Source organism: Nyctereutes procyonoides, unplaced genomic scaffold (genome assembly GCF_905146905.1).
Source record: "Nyctereutes procyonoides isolate TBG_1078 unplaced genomic scaffold, NYPRO_anot_genome, whole genome shotgun sequence".
Taxonomy (NCBI): Eukaryota; Metazoa; Chordata; class Mammalia; order Carnivora; family Canidae; genus Nyctereutes; species Nyctereutes procyonoides.
This window is the reverse complement of record NW_026575046.1, coordinates 43,643,859-43,659,935: the sequence shown is the minus strand read 5'-3', so window position 1 is coordinate 43,659,935 and position 16,077 is coordinate 43,643,859. Positions and strand designations below refer to the sequence as shown.

The 16,077-nt window shown below is 38.2% G+C and overlaps 1 protein-coding gene across 1 annotated transcript in view; it reads right to left on the bottom strand.

The window, feature by feature from the left end:
• Nucleotides 1-15,801, bottom strand: part of TENM2 (teneurin transmembrane protein 2) — a 1,067,650-nt gene extending 1,051,849 nt beyond the window's left edge. The window contains exon 1 of the mRNA XM_055325563.1: nt 15,612-15,801. The gene's annotated coding sequence lies outside the window, so the exon portion shown is untranslated. The remainder of the gene's footprint in view (nt 1-15,611) is intronic.
• Between the last annotated feature and the right edge of the window lie 276 nt (nt 15,802-16,077).

The window sequence follows — 16,077 nt, the reverse complement described above, 5'->3', positions numbered from 1 at the left end:
CTTCCTTCCTTCCTTCCTTCCTTCCTTCCTTCCATAGAGCATTGACAATAGCTGCCTCGTGCCATGCACTCCACTAGGCATTAGAGCTACGACAGTCAATCAGACACAATCCTTGCCTGCAAGATCCTCATACATCTAAATGGAAGAGACTGGCACATAAGCAGATCATCACAGCCAACGCAATTAGTACGCAGATAATCACAGATGGAAGCAAAAATGTGGAAGGAGTAGACTGAGGAGGGTTGGAAGGAATGATCTGAAGGTTTTCTGAAGGAGGAATTGATTGAGTTGAGTTTTCAAGAATTAGTAGAAACTAGCTTGTGGGCACAGGAGAAAAGGGATCAGGAAATGACGGGTAATCCACACATAGGGTAAAGCTCACAAAGGCAGGGTACTGAGGAGCCATGTGATCTGTGTAGGGGACTAAGAATCAGGCCAATGTTGCAGTACTACCTATAATTTGTGAACTTGTTCAAGATTTTAGACAACATGCACTGTTCTTTAAAATTTTCCACATTATATACTATAGACGTAGAATCGTTACCTAGTATTTTGAACATAAACATTTTTCAGAAACACACTAGGTCATATTTATGGTTGAAAACTCCACTAGATAAATAATAAAGACCTAATTTGTGTCACACTGTCCTGGGCACTAGATCCAGGAGTAAACAGGACAGGCTTGATGGGAGCTTATAACCTAGAATGGGAAAGGAAAAATACAGATACAATTCAACAGGCTAAAGTGAAAATACTCATTGTCATTTTAAAATAGTGAACTAGTCCTAAGTTAAGCTATCAAGGGGAATTAGTTTAATATTTATCAGGGACTAAGATCCTTCCTAAGCTTAGTAATGAGTTTCTCTGTTGTGATTCAGTTCATGTATTCATTCATTTCACCCGTATTCACTGAGCACTTACTATAGTACAGAATATTAAATTAATCAAGTTGCTTGGACTACATCCACAAACAAAATGGGCAAAGAAAAACTTTGAATTCCTTTTTTTCCCCTTTCAGTCCTCTGATAATAACAGTTGGAAAACAATCTTTGATTCCTGTCTCATCATAAAGATTTCATGAATCTAAGAATGCACTTGAGTATCAGGAAAATAATTGATTAGAAAGCAAGAATTACAGCAGTCTGGTGATATTCATGATTCTTTCTCTTAACTAAAATCTACAGATGTTTGCACTTTTTTAATGATTCAATTAAACTATCTAAACTAAAAAAAAAAAAATCAAGGTGTTTCTCTAAACACTGGTATAGCCCAGTGGCATTTTTAAAGAAATACATAAACCCAATGTGGGATCCTTAATGGACACAGGAGTCATGAAACCACAATAAGAAATGTAATGCCAAACACAAGTTATCTAATATTTCAGAGATAACAACATCCTGTAATGTTGTACAATAATTTTAAGGCAGATTGAACTTAGTCGTGCAATTATCATAGGGGAAAAAAGTCTGCACATTTTTGTGATTTTTCTTTTTTGACACATTAATTGCTCCTCCATACATAAGGAGAACAAAGCAGCAGCATGCCATATTTATTCAATGAAGGGTGAGCCACAGGGGTTGTGGAACATTCTTTCTCCAACACTAGCCAAATTATCTCAGTGCCCAACTTGTAAGAGGCTGCAATAATACTCGATCATTTCAGAGTGCTGGTAGGGTTATGCATCATTTTAACAGCACGATGGCAGATTGTGATCATCTTCATGTTATAGGAATCTAGAGATAAGTGGCAGGCATGGTGAGTCATTTTCATACATCCTCATTCTGCATGGAAACCTTAAAGAGATAGTCAGAAATTGTTCTCTTCTGGCATGCGATGCTCATTAACTCCAAGAGTAAGGAGGCTTGTATACACCTGAAGGGTTGCTGGTGAAGTAATCAAGGCTTTTGGTATTCATTTTCACGAATAACCCAAGGGAAAGAGTGTATAGTCACTAAAATTGTTCATGTGCTATCTAGAAAAAATATGTCTCAGAACAAGAAAACAAATAAAATGGATCGGAAGCTCCATCAGGGCAGGAGTACGGTCCATTGCACTTATGGAGTTGTATACTGAACACCTGGCACAGTACTAGAAACTTATAGGTGTTTAGTAAATATTCTTTCAGTGAATGATGCATAAAGGAATGAACTAACAATAGATAAATTATAAATTTTTTATGTATATTTTAGTGTAACCGTTGCTCATGTAAACTATTCCCTGTGAGTCTGAGAAGCTGGATATTTGGTCACTAAAATACATCTTAAAAAGTAAAAATTTTTTACTTGTCATCATAATGTATTTGTATGCACTGAACAGCTACTGCTTAACCACTTGAATAAAAAAGACATTCAGCATGTTTATGCCAATTCAACTGCCATCAACATCCGAATACCCACAAAAAATCATCATCAGAGATAATCAGTTCTTTTGGTAAAGGCACAAAGCAGTTTGGAAAAACTTAATTGAAAACTGGACACAACTGGATGATGATTGATGATGAATGCAATGGTGATGAATTAATTTATTTCTTAATGAGCAGGCTCAGATCTTTCATTTCCTCTAAAAGATTAGCATATTTAAATACAATATGTTATGTTTCCCTATAAGATCTAATCTTTTAAGCACTATGCCCAGTTCAAAGACTATTTTAATAAAAGAGAAAGGGATAAAAATAATTCTGTGTACAACCAAAGCTGTGGAAGCACATGTTTCAGGAAAGGTGTGTCTGTAAATATGTTCTATATTTGAAATACAGATGTGATACATAGGTTCTGTCCAGCCACTAAGTCAGAAAAATCAAACTCAAATGATGTATCACTGAAAATGGGTTCCTCCACTCCTCATAATGTACAAATGTACCAGCTAGTCTCCTACAAACAATACTTTATATTAAATTATGACCATTCCACTTTTTCTATTTATCTCTTCCTTGTGCTTGTCTTTTTTTTTTCTCTCTCTCTCTCTTTTAGGTTTAATTAGCTTCCTTTTCCCTCAGTGTTCTTTTGAGGCATCTTAAAAGCAGAGATGAGGGATTTGATTTCAAATCAGCATGACACAAGAGTTAGTGAAGGATATTGGAGAATAAAGGAGTCACTTCACTGGAATGGCATTTGGGGCATCAGAGTCCATTTTCAGGCTTGAGGCAGTCTAGCTGGACACAGCTGATATTTCTTTCCCTATCATCTGCGTTGGTAAATATAGATTTGAGTTGGATCCTTCTCTTATTCAATTATAAGCACTTTACAGAGATAGCCCAAGTCTTTCATTCCATTTCCATTCCCCACAGAACTTGGTAAACTGTGTCCATAGTGTACTCAGAAGAAAGGTTCCACCCAAACTTAAAAAACAAACCTGTGTTACACAGAAACCACAGAAACTAAAGTTATCAAGAGATCTCCCAAGTCTGGACAGAAAAGAATATTGGAATAGAACATTCCCCACGGATCTCACCAACTCACTTGGGGCACCAGGAGATCACCTGGGGCAGTGCCAATTAACTCTTAGTTAATAGAATTTTTGGCCAACCAGAACTATTCAAGATAGCAAAGCTTTCATTGTAATAGTGGCATTCATAACAAGACAAGTTAGCCCATATTGTCAGCTCCATAAATAATTGGGTCCCAGAAGGACTGGCAGAGAGCTTTGGTGATATATAGCTACCAAGTACACTGACAAATTGTGATCAGGCTGCCTTTGTTCGAAAAGCAGCCCGTCTCAATATAAACTCAGAATGGCAGGGGAATTGTGCAGCATAAAGCAGTCCGATAAATGAAGCTCCCATCTGTCACAGGGAGTTCCACCCCAGGACAGAGGTCACCGGATAATAATAATAATGATGAGAGCAATAATGTGAATAATGACATCATCATAATAATAGGTGAACGAGCTGTAAAGAGTACAAGGGGTGCCTATTGTCAACTCGGCCGCACTGAAGGGAAACTTTGACTGTCTTCCCAGAAGATGGGCAAATCAAATTCAAATAGCTATTGTTCTCAACAGGGGCAGAATCAGTCATAGGACTTTCAGTGCCATTGGCATCCTGTGACACAAGGCAGCTGGGTGACAGAAAGAATCTGTCAAAAATCACTAGTGTGCTTGACCCAATATAGGGAGGTGCACTGAGAAAATGCCCTGGTTCACAGTAGCACTAATAGAATGAGAATGTCTTAAGCTTCCTATGTGCATTAATACTTCTCTAACTATCCAGTCCCCAGAAGGTACAATCAAAGACTAGCCATTTCTATTGACCGATAACTTGGCCTGATAGAACCTGTGAGATTTTTCATTCCTTCCCCCTTCAGTTCTTGGAGGTTGGGCGGGGGAGGTGGTTTAAATTTGTGGAACATCTGTTACATAAAGCCTTTTGTTTTACATACATTATCTGTGGAGTTGGCAGTATTATCCCCCCTGTAGGGGTGAGAAACTGGGAGAATTAATAACTTTCCCAAGGATATAAGGACAGCAAGTGGCAAAGTTAGAATTCCCATCCAGATCCCCTCCCTCCAAGGTTCATACCCTAAGTAAGGTAGGCTGGATAAGGGTCTTCCAAAAATGTATGTTCTGAATCCCTAGCATTGTTGATATGCTACCCTACGTGATAAAAGGAACCTTGCAGATGTGATCAGGATCACAAGGTAGGTTGTCACGGATTATCCAGGAAGGCTCAATAACTCAAGAGTCCTTATAGGAGGGAGGCAGAGGGAGATTCCAGAGAGATGAAACTGCTATGGCAGAGGCAGAGGTGGGAGTGACATGGCCAAGAGGCAAAGAATGCCCACAGCACTTAGAAGTTCAAGAACCAAGGAACAGATTCTCCCTTGAAAACTCCAGAAGGAAACAGCCCCGGTGACACTTGGGATTTACCTCCCTAAGACTCATTTTAGACTTCTAACCTCCAGAACTGTAAAAGAATACATTTGTGTAATTTAAATCCACTAAACTTGCAATGATTTGTTATATGCTAGAGAATTAATACCCCAAGTGGCAATGCTTTCTTAACCAATGAAGGGGCCAACAGGATGCTCTGGCATTAAGAGACAAAAGTCCTGGGCAGGGCAACCACGGTGGCCCAGCGGTTTAGCACCGTCTTTGGCCCAGGGCGTGATCCTGGAGACCCAGGATCGAGTCTCACGTCGGGCTCCCTGCATGGAGCCTGCTTCTCCCTCTGCCTGTTTCTCTCTCTCTCTCTCTCTCTCTCTCTCTCTCTCTCTCTCTCTCTCTCTGTGTGTGTGTCTCATGAATAAATAAAATGTTCATAAATAAATAAATAAATAAATAAATGAAATAGAGAAACTTAAAAAAAAAAAAAAAAGTCCTGGGCAGCCCCGGGGGCTCAGTGGTTTAGCTCTGCCTTCAGCCCAGGGAGTGATCCTGGAGACCCGGGATCAAATCCCACCTCAGGCTCCCTGCATGGAGCCTGCTTCTCCCTCTGCCTCTCTCTCCCTGTCTCTAATAAATAAATAAAATCTTAAAAAAAGAGAGAGAGAGAGAGAGACAAAAGTCCTCTCTGCCATCTTTATTTAACCAACAGCATAGAGCTGGGTGGGTAGCAGGAAAGAAGTGAGGTCCTCATGGATCCCCTTGATCTCTTCGTCTATGGAACCTGAGTCACCCCCCTGGGAATGTTAACCTTTTAGCAAATCATGACCAGCATATAAGGCTACCTAATGGATTGAGAAGAGAAAAAAATAAGAGAACAGAAACCTTCTAGACTTACCCTTTAAAGACCTAGCTTAATTGTACATTGTAACTCAAGAAAATGAAGAGGGGCCAGCACCAAGCACTTGGTTTCCTTCTAAGACAACAGTTTACCTAATCAAAAGTAGTCAAACAGCTGGAATGTGCAGACTATGCTCCTGAATCCTCTTCCTACTTGGCGGCACAGAGCTTCATCCTTCAGACTCATGCTTGTAGCAAGAGTACACGCTACAGCGGTGAGGAAGTATAGAGACAGCCTCTCCCCAGCTCACACACAAATGCGAAGTGCTGCCACCACCAGTGTAGTCACTGCCATTTAAATTTTTTTTTTCAAAATTAAAAATATTTAATGAGATGTTTACGTCACACCCATTTGGGGAAACTAAGCTTTTATTTTAAGTATGAATAATACAGCTGCTTGGGTTTTAAAAATCTCCTAATTTCAATGTGAATACAGCACAGCTGCCTTGATGAGTGATCACAGAAGGGTGGCAGTGCCATTGGTTCAAAGTTGGAATATGTAATGACGTCTCATCATCAATGGCTCCTTTTTAAAAATAACGCTCATTTGCCAGCACTGCATTGGTCCTCAAAGGTGTCGGTCAACTGTGGCTCATATATAAGCCAGGCAAAGCAAAGCATGTGCGAAATGTGAAGTGTTGAATATATATGTGGATATATTTGGTTCTTTGAAAAGCACAGTGGTCATCCATCCTCATATGGCTTTGTAAGAATCAGCCTCGTTAGTATCAGCTGCACAAGCTACTCTTGCATGATGTAAAGCTCCCATCATCTGACATTTTGTTCTAAAAACTATTTTCAAAATGTCAGCAAGTCTCCAGACTTCAACTCAGTGGTTAAGGCCTACTCAAAATCTGCTACTAGCAACCACTTCGTGGTTGGTGTGGGTTTCTTTTTCCCCCTCAGTGAATATTCATACAGGAAAGAGTTCACTGTTAAGATACCAAATGAAGTGAAAAAAATATTTTTCTTCCTTTTAATCCCATAATATATAAGATACTGATTTCCAACTCCAGAAAATATTCACAAAGGAAAATCAGACTGAATGAAATTATAATAAAGGACATAAAATATAGGCATTCTACCAAATGGCAGTAAGGCATATAAAAACCATTAATGATTTCCCACTACTGCTAATTTTGAATTCTAGGTGAAAGCAAACACAATTAGGAAAATCCATAAATTGTGTGTCTGTTTGCACATCATTGCCAAGCAAATCATTTTATAGCTATTGTCTCAGTTACACATACCATGTCATACCTAAGCATCATCATGCTCATCAGTAAAAAGCAGTTCATTCAATGCCTGTAAGTACCACAGGACGACACTGTGGATTTGGATTTCTCTCATTCACAGTTTGAGGGTACTTGATACAGACAACTAAAGCTTACAATGACAGCAAACAAACTGATAGTGTGGACAATGCTTAAGGGAACAAATTTCTGGGTTTCTGCCACGTGACTACTGAATCTTACACTTGACATCACACCTTGCAGAGGCGGAAAACAGGTATCTGGGCCAGTGTGGAGCTCCACCTTTCCACTGGTGCTCCAGATTCCTGTGACTTCCTTCATCCCTTCTGGACAAGGCTCATTGCACTGTGGGTCAATCAGATTTGCCAGCTGAAAAGTGTGGGTGAAAGTTAGGAGCAAGACACTTAGAAAGTGGCAGAACTTTAAGTAAAATGGACCAAAGGTTCTCAGAATGGTGGGTGACAAGTCCTAATGACTTGGAAAGTGCAAACATGCAAAGGGAAGAAGAGTCATTATCCTAGCATAGGAGTGAGGTTATATGTAGATAGGGCTAGGTTTCTGGGCAGGAGTGACAGCTTGGTGAGCAAGGTGGCAAGAGTCTTTTCCCCAAAGAGGCCGTAACAAGCTTAGAATGCATGGGAAAAATCTTATATAAACACATGTATCAATATACTCACAGCAATATGCTTACAGGGTTTTCTGTGCTTTAATACCAACTCTGTTCATGGAGTTCAGATGTGCTAATATATAAGGAACTGTAAGCGGTGTTAACATTGCTTCTTTTTTTCCCCCAATTTGCCACTTCATGAAGATATTTTAACTACTTGTCACTGATCATGATTACACACAAGTGAGTACTCCTCATTAAAAATTTGGCTCTAATACACAAATAATAATTGACACGATTAAGCTTCGACACTGTGCCCATCAAATTCCTTTTGTCCTCACTACGTATCAGTCCCACATTATTCTTTTTTAAAAAGAAGAAAATGATCTGTTTTAATCAGAGCTAAACTCTCTCAAGTTTGTTCACAGTATAAATATAAGGAAATGCTGAATTACTAAAAATAGCCAGTGCTCTATCCAGTATATTATTAGCATTCGTAAAGGGGAAATGAAAAAGCAATGTTCAGACATTGAAGGACAGACATCTAACACAATAAAAAAAGAGTAATTCAGCATGAGAGCCCCCAAATAAGAGAAGTCTGTCATTGCCGATGACTGTAAATGCAGTATGGTGACGAGTGTTTAAACAAGCTATATGTCTGTACGAGCATATAACCGAATACATTATCCACAACCTATTTAATTTCCCAACTTCTTAAAGCTGACAGAGTTATGTGTTTGCTAATATAGTCAGTGCATAATTACTCTGGTCAGTATGAATATTTAACGAATGTTTCAAAAGAATGATAACCATTTTTCTTTCTAAAATAAAAAAAAATGGTGAAAAACATTTTAAAGCCCTACCCAGTCATTCCCATCAAGAAACACAATGCCATCTACTCTCTTCCAAATATTGTTCAGGCCACATCTGCTACAAGAGAGCTTGAAATATTATCATAGAAATGTTTGGATAATTAGCAATTAATTTCCATTGACTGATATACAATAAAAATAGAGCTGTGTATGCATGAAGCAAATCGCAGTGTGTGGTTTCCCTTCCCTCCTGATCACATTTCCACAGGGGGAGAAGCTGGCTGATACAAATTCTAAAGGCAGTCTGAATCAACTGAATGGAGAAATCTACAAACCACATTACACAGTAACTAAAGGAGCCAGAGAAAACAGACAGAACAGGTGTCCCAGTGTAAATATGGAAGGGGATACAGCTGCCAAGGTCCCTATCGCAGTCCTGCCCTGATGCCCTCTACAATTCACCTGGTTTTAATGGCAGGCATTGGATAAAGCTTGAATGCTCATTTTAAGTGTTTGTCTTTATTAAGCCCTTAATAACAAGCGTTTTAAAAGAATTCCCACCACTCATATCCATCCTGCTCCCATCTGGTGTCACTCTGCCCTTCAGTCACCTGATTTCTCAAGAATCCGAAGGTGCCTGGCTAAAGAACCAGAAAGCAGAGCCAGGGACGCTCACTCTGATTTATAAGAGCCAGTAGTAGTACTGTCAGGATACCTACCACACTCCCCATCCTATATTAGATTCCATAAAAAGTATTTTTTTATTACAAGACTCCCCAATATTCTCCAATTAATACTTTACAGCATTTTATATCTCAGGCAAAATCTGAGAATTTGTTATTATGAGATATTTAGTCCCAGCTACTAAAAACATAAAACTACCTGAGGGAACCATGATTGCGAGGGGCAGGTATTAGCTGTGGAGTAAAGAGGGCAAATAAAGAGTGAATTAATAGTAATAAAATACCGTGTAATCCTGTGTGTCAAGTGTCAAATCAGCACTGGAATCAGCACTGTATTCAGTTTAGAATTTTGCCACTCTTTAGCTGAAAAACTTGAGGCAAGTCATTCAACCTTTATAAAAATAAGTCTCATCACCTGAGGAAAAGAAAGAGTGAAATCCTTTTCATGATGCCAGTGTTAGGATGTAATGTAAAAATACATGTTCAAGTGACAAGCATCTTTCTTTCTAACCACTAATAGCAATACAGAACCAACTGTCATGAGCGCAATCAATGGCATCTCTGAGGTCATTATAATCCCTGGTTTTATCTTTTCAGTCTTACATTTTTCTCATCCTGAATCATTGTTTTTCATATTTGTATCTTCTGTTGTGTATCTTCATTATGTCAGTTGCATTAAATCTTTTATAGATTATGTAAAGGATAAATTATACATAAAAATTACAGAGAGCATTTCAATAAAAGTTGTTGTTTGACAAAAAATAATACACTAACATTAGGTGGTGATTGACTTTACTCAGGGAAAATTGTTTCCCATACAAAATATATGTATGTCAGGAAGTCTCCTAAAATTTATTTTACCAAGATCATTACAGATAAACAAGGAAGAGCATATGCTCAGAAGTTTATGAATTTATTTGAAGTTCTGAGCTTTGTGCCCTAAACTCTTTTTGACATTTGGTTAGACACCTAAGATGAAGATCTACACATCATACAATTTGAGGGTATACCAATCACAGAAAAACAGATTTTCAAACACATAAAACATATTCTATAAACTAGTCTCTCAAAACAACTACAGTATAGGAAAACTATCCATTTTAATTCCTATTGTCTTCCTCTGGGTATCAACTGAGAGAATGTTGACACTTAAAGGCAGATCACATAAAGCAGAAATGAAAAAAGGAAAAGAAATGTACACAATGGATCACAGCAACTTGGCCATACAAGTAGAGTCATGGATGAAAAAACTGAGGCTCAGTACGGTTCAATGCCTTGCCTGAGATCAGAGTTTCTAAGTGGCAGATGGGATTTATAAGACATTGGTCTACTACTATTTCAAGGTTCTTGCAACTATCCAAGTTGTCTTTTATATAAAGTCATTTCCAGGAAGTCACTGAATTCCCTATCCATCATGCCAGCACTGGGTCACTGCTGGGCTTCATTAAGAAATTTGTTCTGAGGGATCCCTGGGTGGTGCAGCGGTTTGGTGCCTGCCTTTGGCCCAGGGCGCGATCCTGGAGACCCGGAATCAAATCCCACATCGGGCTCCCGGTGCATGGAGCCTGCTTCTCCCTCTGCCTGTGTCTCTGCCTCTCTCTCTCTCTCTCTGTGACTATCATAAGTAAATAAAAATTAAAAAAAATTTAAAAAAAGAAATTTGTTCTGAGACAAAAAAGAAAAAAGAAAAATTTGTTCTGAGTCAATTAAAAAAATCATGAATTTTTTTCATTGTCTTTTAAGTGCTATATCTTATTCTTAGAAACACAAGATATGCTAATAGCTTAAAATATTTATATTATCATTTCTGGAATAACTACTTCAAGAGTAAGATTATAAAGTGATTTAGCCAATGTTGCTTGAAAGTTAGACATAGGGAAACAGCAGCAGAGTCAGCTTCATTACTGTCTGTTCAGATCTCTAGTGTTTGCTTTCAAAGATTTCGAAAAGAATCAAAGAAGTGTTTACCTAAAAAAGAATCAAAGAGGCATCTGGCTGTAGGTAAAATGATTAATATGAATAGACTTTTACTTTCTTGACTCTTACTCTTAGAAAATGGATTAGATGAATTTTCTGGTCAGTTTGCTACCCCATCAAGAAAGCAATGGCATCAAATTTTGAAATGTGAAGATGGCTGATTGGTCTTTAATGAAAGGTTCTAATTTATATCAGTTTCTTTGAAAACACATGACTAGTTTCTGTTAATAGCCTAAATGATCACAGTTCCACCAATTAAAGTTAACAAGCTAGTAGCCATTACAGTTCATATCAAGAAACAAATATATATTACAACTATAAATATGAACTCAGAAAGGAAAAGTGATGGAATTAATATGAATCACAATTCTTCCTCATTTCCCCTACTCCAGGATGTTCTAAACTAGATTAAAGTCTTTAGTATATTCATACAGAAACTTCATGGCCTGAGCCAACTATCAAGATATATCAGTAACCCAACATCAGGGACACCTGGGGCGATTCCTAAATTTAGAACCTGCACATGTTTTCTTTATTCACTAGTGTTCCCCAAGTATGGTATGTAAGAGTAAGATAAAGATTCACATCTTTCTTTTTTTTTTGTCCCCATAATTTTAGACTTATGAATTCACCTTTTATTTAGAACAAATGATATTGGTCTTCTACTTAGGGTATTAGCATTAAATTTCCTTTTAAAAGTATTCCAACAACAACAACAACAAAAGGATTCCAAGTAAAAAGAAGTGAGTCGATTTAGTAAAACCACTAAGTAATGTCGAAAAGGGACAGGGAAGAGATCAAGGTTAGTTAACACCAAGAAGACAGAGGAGGTCAGTGCTATGGACTGAATTGTGTTCCCCTCCCCAAATTCATGTGTTAAAGTCCTAACCTCTAGTGTGATGATGGTAAATTGGAGGCAGGACTTTAAGAAATAATTAGGGTTCAATGAGTTTATGAGGGCAGCATCCTCATGATAGGATGGCTTTATAAGTAGAGGACAAGAGAGCGATCCTTTCTGTCTGCGTGTGAAGACACAAACCAAATGGAAACCAGAAAGAGGACCCTCACCAAGAACCCAATCACCTAGCACCCTGATCTTGCGTTTTCCAGCCTCCAAAACTGTGATAAGTATCTGTTATTTAACCTACTCAGTCTGTGGTATTTTGTTATAGCAGCCTGGCAAGACTTATATGGTTAGAGAATTTAGAGAAACATAAAAGAGAAACATATCGAACACTCTGAGATGAAGGGCACAACAGGCGGAAGAGACCTGCCCACCATGTTGGGATGAGCTAGGAATTCAAATGAAATTTGATTAGACAGAAGAAGAACTCCCTGAGGCTGTACTAAGCCTGTACAACTCTTGGCCATCTTCGGAGCAGGACTCCTTTCCCATTACAATTAAAAAAGCAACATGGAAATGAAGAAGAAATAGAGGTGGGGCAACATGTGATCTTAATTAGCTCCATTGCAAAGCCAGGACTGGAGAGAAATTTGGACAAGGGGGAAAAAAAAGTGAGTAAAAGAATTTAATATGGCTATATCCCTGAGAGTTTCTGAACCATCATGTTCCCATTACTTCTTCCAGTGATTTATTCACAACCAGTATCAAGAAACCAACCTAATGGCACTTCTATTATTTATCTTCCATTCTATTAGTGTCAATGCCTGGGAGGGAATTGGGGCTCACTCTCCTGAGGACCAAAGCTGGGGACTACAGCAAGGGCAGCAATGTGTTAATTAGTTCAACCAGTAAGGTTAAGGCCACAGTGAGGAGGAATGAGATAAAACCACAAGTTGAATAAATAATAGCTCAGTTGTATTGATATGCAGATCTGATAAATTTTAAAGCAATACCTAAGGACCTAAATTTAGAAAATATTAGCTTAAAGGCAAGTTTTAAAGCATCAAATATAATTTAAAAAATACATGTAAAGGTTAATCACCCTCTTTCATCAAATACAGAGCTTAGAAGTTATCCATATGTGTGTAATAATGACTGGAGTGGAATATGAGGTTGGAAGCTGCTTTTTACCTGCTCTCTCATTTAGAGTAGAAAATCCTTGGGGTGCCTGGCTGACTCAGTTGGTAGAGCAGTGACTCTTGATCTTAGGGCTGTAAGTCCGAGTCCCATATTGGGTGTAGAGATAACTTAAAAATTCTTAAAAAAAAATTAAAAACCCTTATGTACTAATAATAAAACACTAGAAATAAACTAGAAATAAAATCCATGCTTTTTTTTACCTGTGCTTCACAGTACTGACAATGAACCAGGATAAATAACCAAGTTCATTATATGCTTCTGTAAGAATTGTGAAAATGCATGCCATTTGTTTCTTTATCTTTTAAACAAGATAAAAGCAAGTAAGCAGATATACATGAGACAAAATGGCATTTTCTATTTATTGGCAAACATTTGATCTCAGTGGACCTATAACTCTGCCAAATTTAAGGAATTCTGTTAATAGCTCAAAGTATATGAAGGTTCTACTCACTTAAAGGTGAAGTGTAGTACAGAAATGATTTGATGAAATGAAATCATATAGTGTTCCTGTCTCAAAAGCGTTAGCAAAACCAGGATCAGTTGTGACAGTCATAGAATGAGATTAATAAATAACAACAATAATAAAAACTGAGCTCTAAACCCCAGAAAACCAATTTTGAAACAATTACAGACAACTATTACGGGGTGCCTCTAAACAGTTTTTGCTAAATTCCCTCAGCACAGCGCTGATGACAATAATGTGCAGCGAGTATGCAATTCACAGCACACACTTGAAAATGTACTCTGCTGTATTTTGTACTAATGAATAAGGCTACCGGCTTAATATACCATCGTTAACAATAGAATTGTTCACAAGTGTGAGGGTACAATAATATTTTTCCTTTGTGACTTCACATCCAGGAGAGAGGTAGTTTTTTTGTGTGGGTGGTTTTAAAGTCATTATTGAGGCTTCTGTGGCTAGTGGAGTTATACCATCATAACTAGATGCCTAGATTCTAGCTACCAAAAAGATTCCTAGATGCCTAGATTCTAGCTACCAAAAAGATTCCTAGATGCCTAGATTCTAGCTACCAAAAAGATTCCTAGATGCCTAGATTCTAGCTACCAAAAGCCTGGAATCAAGAGGGGACATATGCACTTAGAAGATACTACTTTCTTTAACTGAGATGGTGATGGTTCTAGGCAAAGAAATCTGTGTTTGGCTACCAAAACAGTGGGGAAGGCAGTCAAAGAACGTTGAATAATGGTGGGTCTCTAACTTCTAAGTCAAAGAAATTTGCAACATCAGTCAGGTCAGGCTCCGAACCTAATTCTGCTTTGACAGGCATTTTGTGAACTCTCCAGTTACTGAGTGAAATCAACATTCATGACAGCGTTCTCAGAAAAATAAAACAAGAAGTAGAACATAACAAAAGTGCTAAGTTGTAAAAACTCTGCTGCTAATAATGAATGCTATGAACAATCACCTAGTTAGAGAAGTCATTCACCTTCACTAATTTTTATCGTTTTTCTTTTCAATGTTTCATTGGATTTTGTACACATATGCCAAAAAAATCAAAATTCATTATATAAAGTGATGTCACCAAGATAACAGTTAGTGAAAGAGCTGTCCAATATCTGTCTATTAATGAGTCTTTGACCACATCAGCTGACAGTTTCTTTTTAAGTTTCATATTAAAATGTTTCTGCTGTTAAAGCAATTATTTTTTTTCCAAATCAATAACCATTTCTTCTCTTGACTTTCAAGAGTCCCAGCTTTGCTGTTATTGTTTATTTTGATACATGTTATTTAAAATAGCAAAGTTGTCACTGTATTTTGTTAAATAGCACTATTATATTTGATAACTATTCGATGGATAAATATTCTGCAAACCACGTTTCTTTAGAGGATCATAGCTTTCTACCTCTTTGGTCTGTAGTACACATTCTATAGAGTTTTGGGAGCTCTAAAGTGGATGTCACAATTTAAAAATTAAAAAAAAAATCTTTGTTTCTAAATTGGTCCTAACTTCTACTGGTTTTGTGGTCTTGAGAAAATTACTTCATTTCTGGACCTTGACTTCTCTTTTTGGAAAATGTGAATAACAGCATGGCTTCTACTGATTATTAGGGGAATTAAAAGAAAAAAAAAACCTATATGTTGAGATTACAGGGGAAAAAGGTCTGTTAGAGGTGACAGGGAGACAGAAAGGATATCCAGCAAACCAAATACAGCAGAAAAGCTAGACTGGCTAGCCAGTCAGGTTTTTTTGTTGTTGTTGTTGTTTTTCCATTTGAGTGCTTTTAAACAATGCACCCGCCTTCAAGTTTACACAATCCCTTGCATTTATAGTAAATAACACCTGACAGCCATACCATATTCTATCTGCCTCAATTCCACAGGTACCAGGGTTATAACTTCTGGCAGCAAGTCCCACTTGATAGACTCAGGATTCTCATCTCTTCTCTTCTAGTCTCTAGAGTGGCTGGATATGATCACCAGGTGTACCTAAACTAAACTGCCGGGGAACAAGAGTGAGCACCACCCATCTGCAAACGAAATCCCATGTGACATACCTCACTCAGAGAACATCCCTGACAAAGCTGGGCAGAGTTGTGTGGCATGGCTCCCTGGATCAGAAAAAGCAGGAGACAGGTTGGAATGCCTGTTTCTGCCTCAGCCCTGACCTTCAAGTCCTGCCATCCCTTGTTATCTTGGCCAGTCTTTAGACTTCATGTTCTTCCTCTCATCCTCCCTTCCTCCTTCCCTCTTTGCTGGCCGTTAGTCAGCTTACCCATTTGGGGCTGTGCTGTTTATCTGTCTCCTGGGCCATGTGACTTTGATGACTGTCTCTCCTGATTCTGAATCCCTCTCTTCTTTGCTTTGCAATCTGCGAGCATTGCCAAGTTCATGCCGGTGCTTTAACAAAGGTTTCATGCTCAGTGTCCTAGGAGAGCTTCCAGACTTTTTTTCACTGAAGTTACCCTAGGCAGAGGAATGAACATATACCCCTGGGGGACCTGGGGGCTTAGCCCAAAGCAG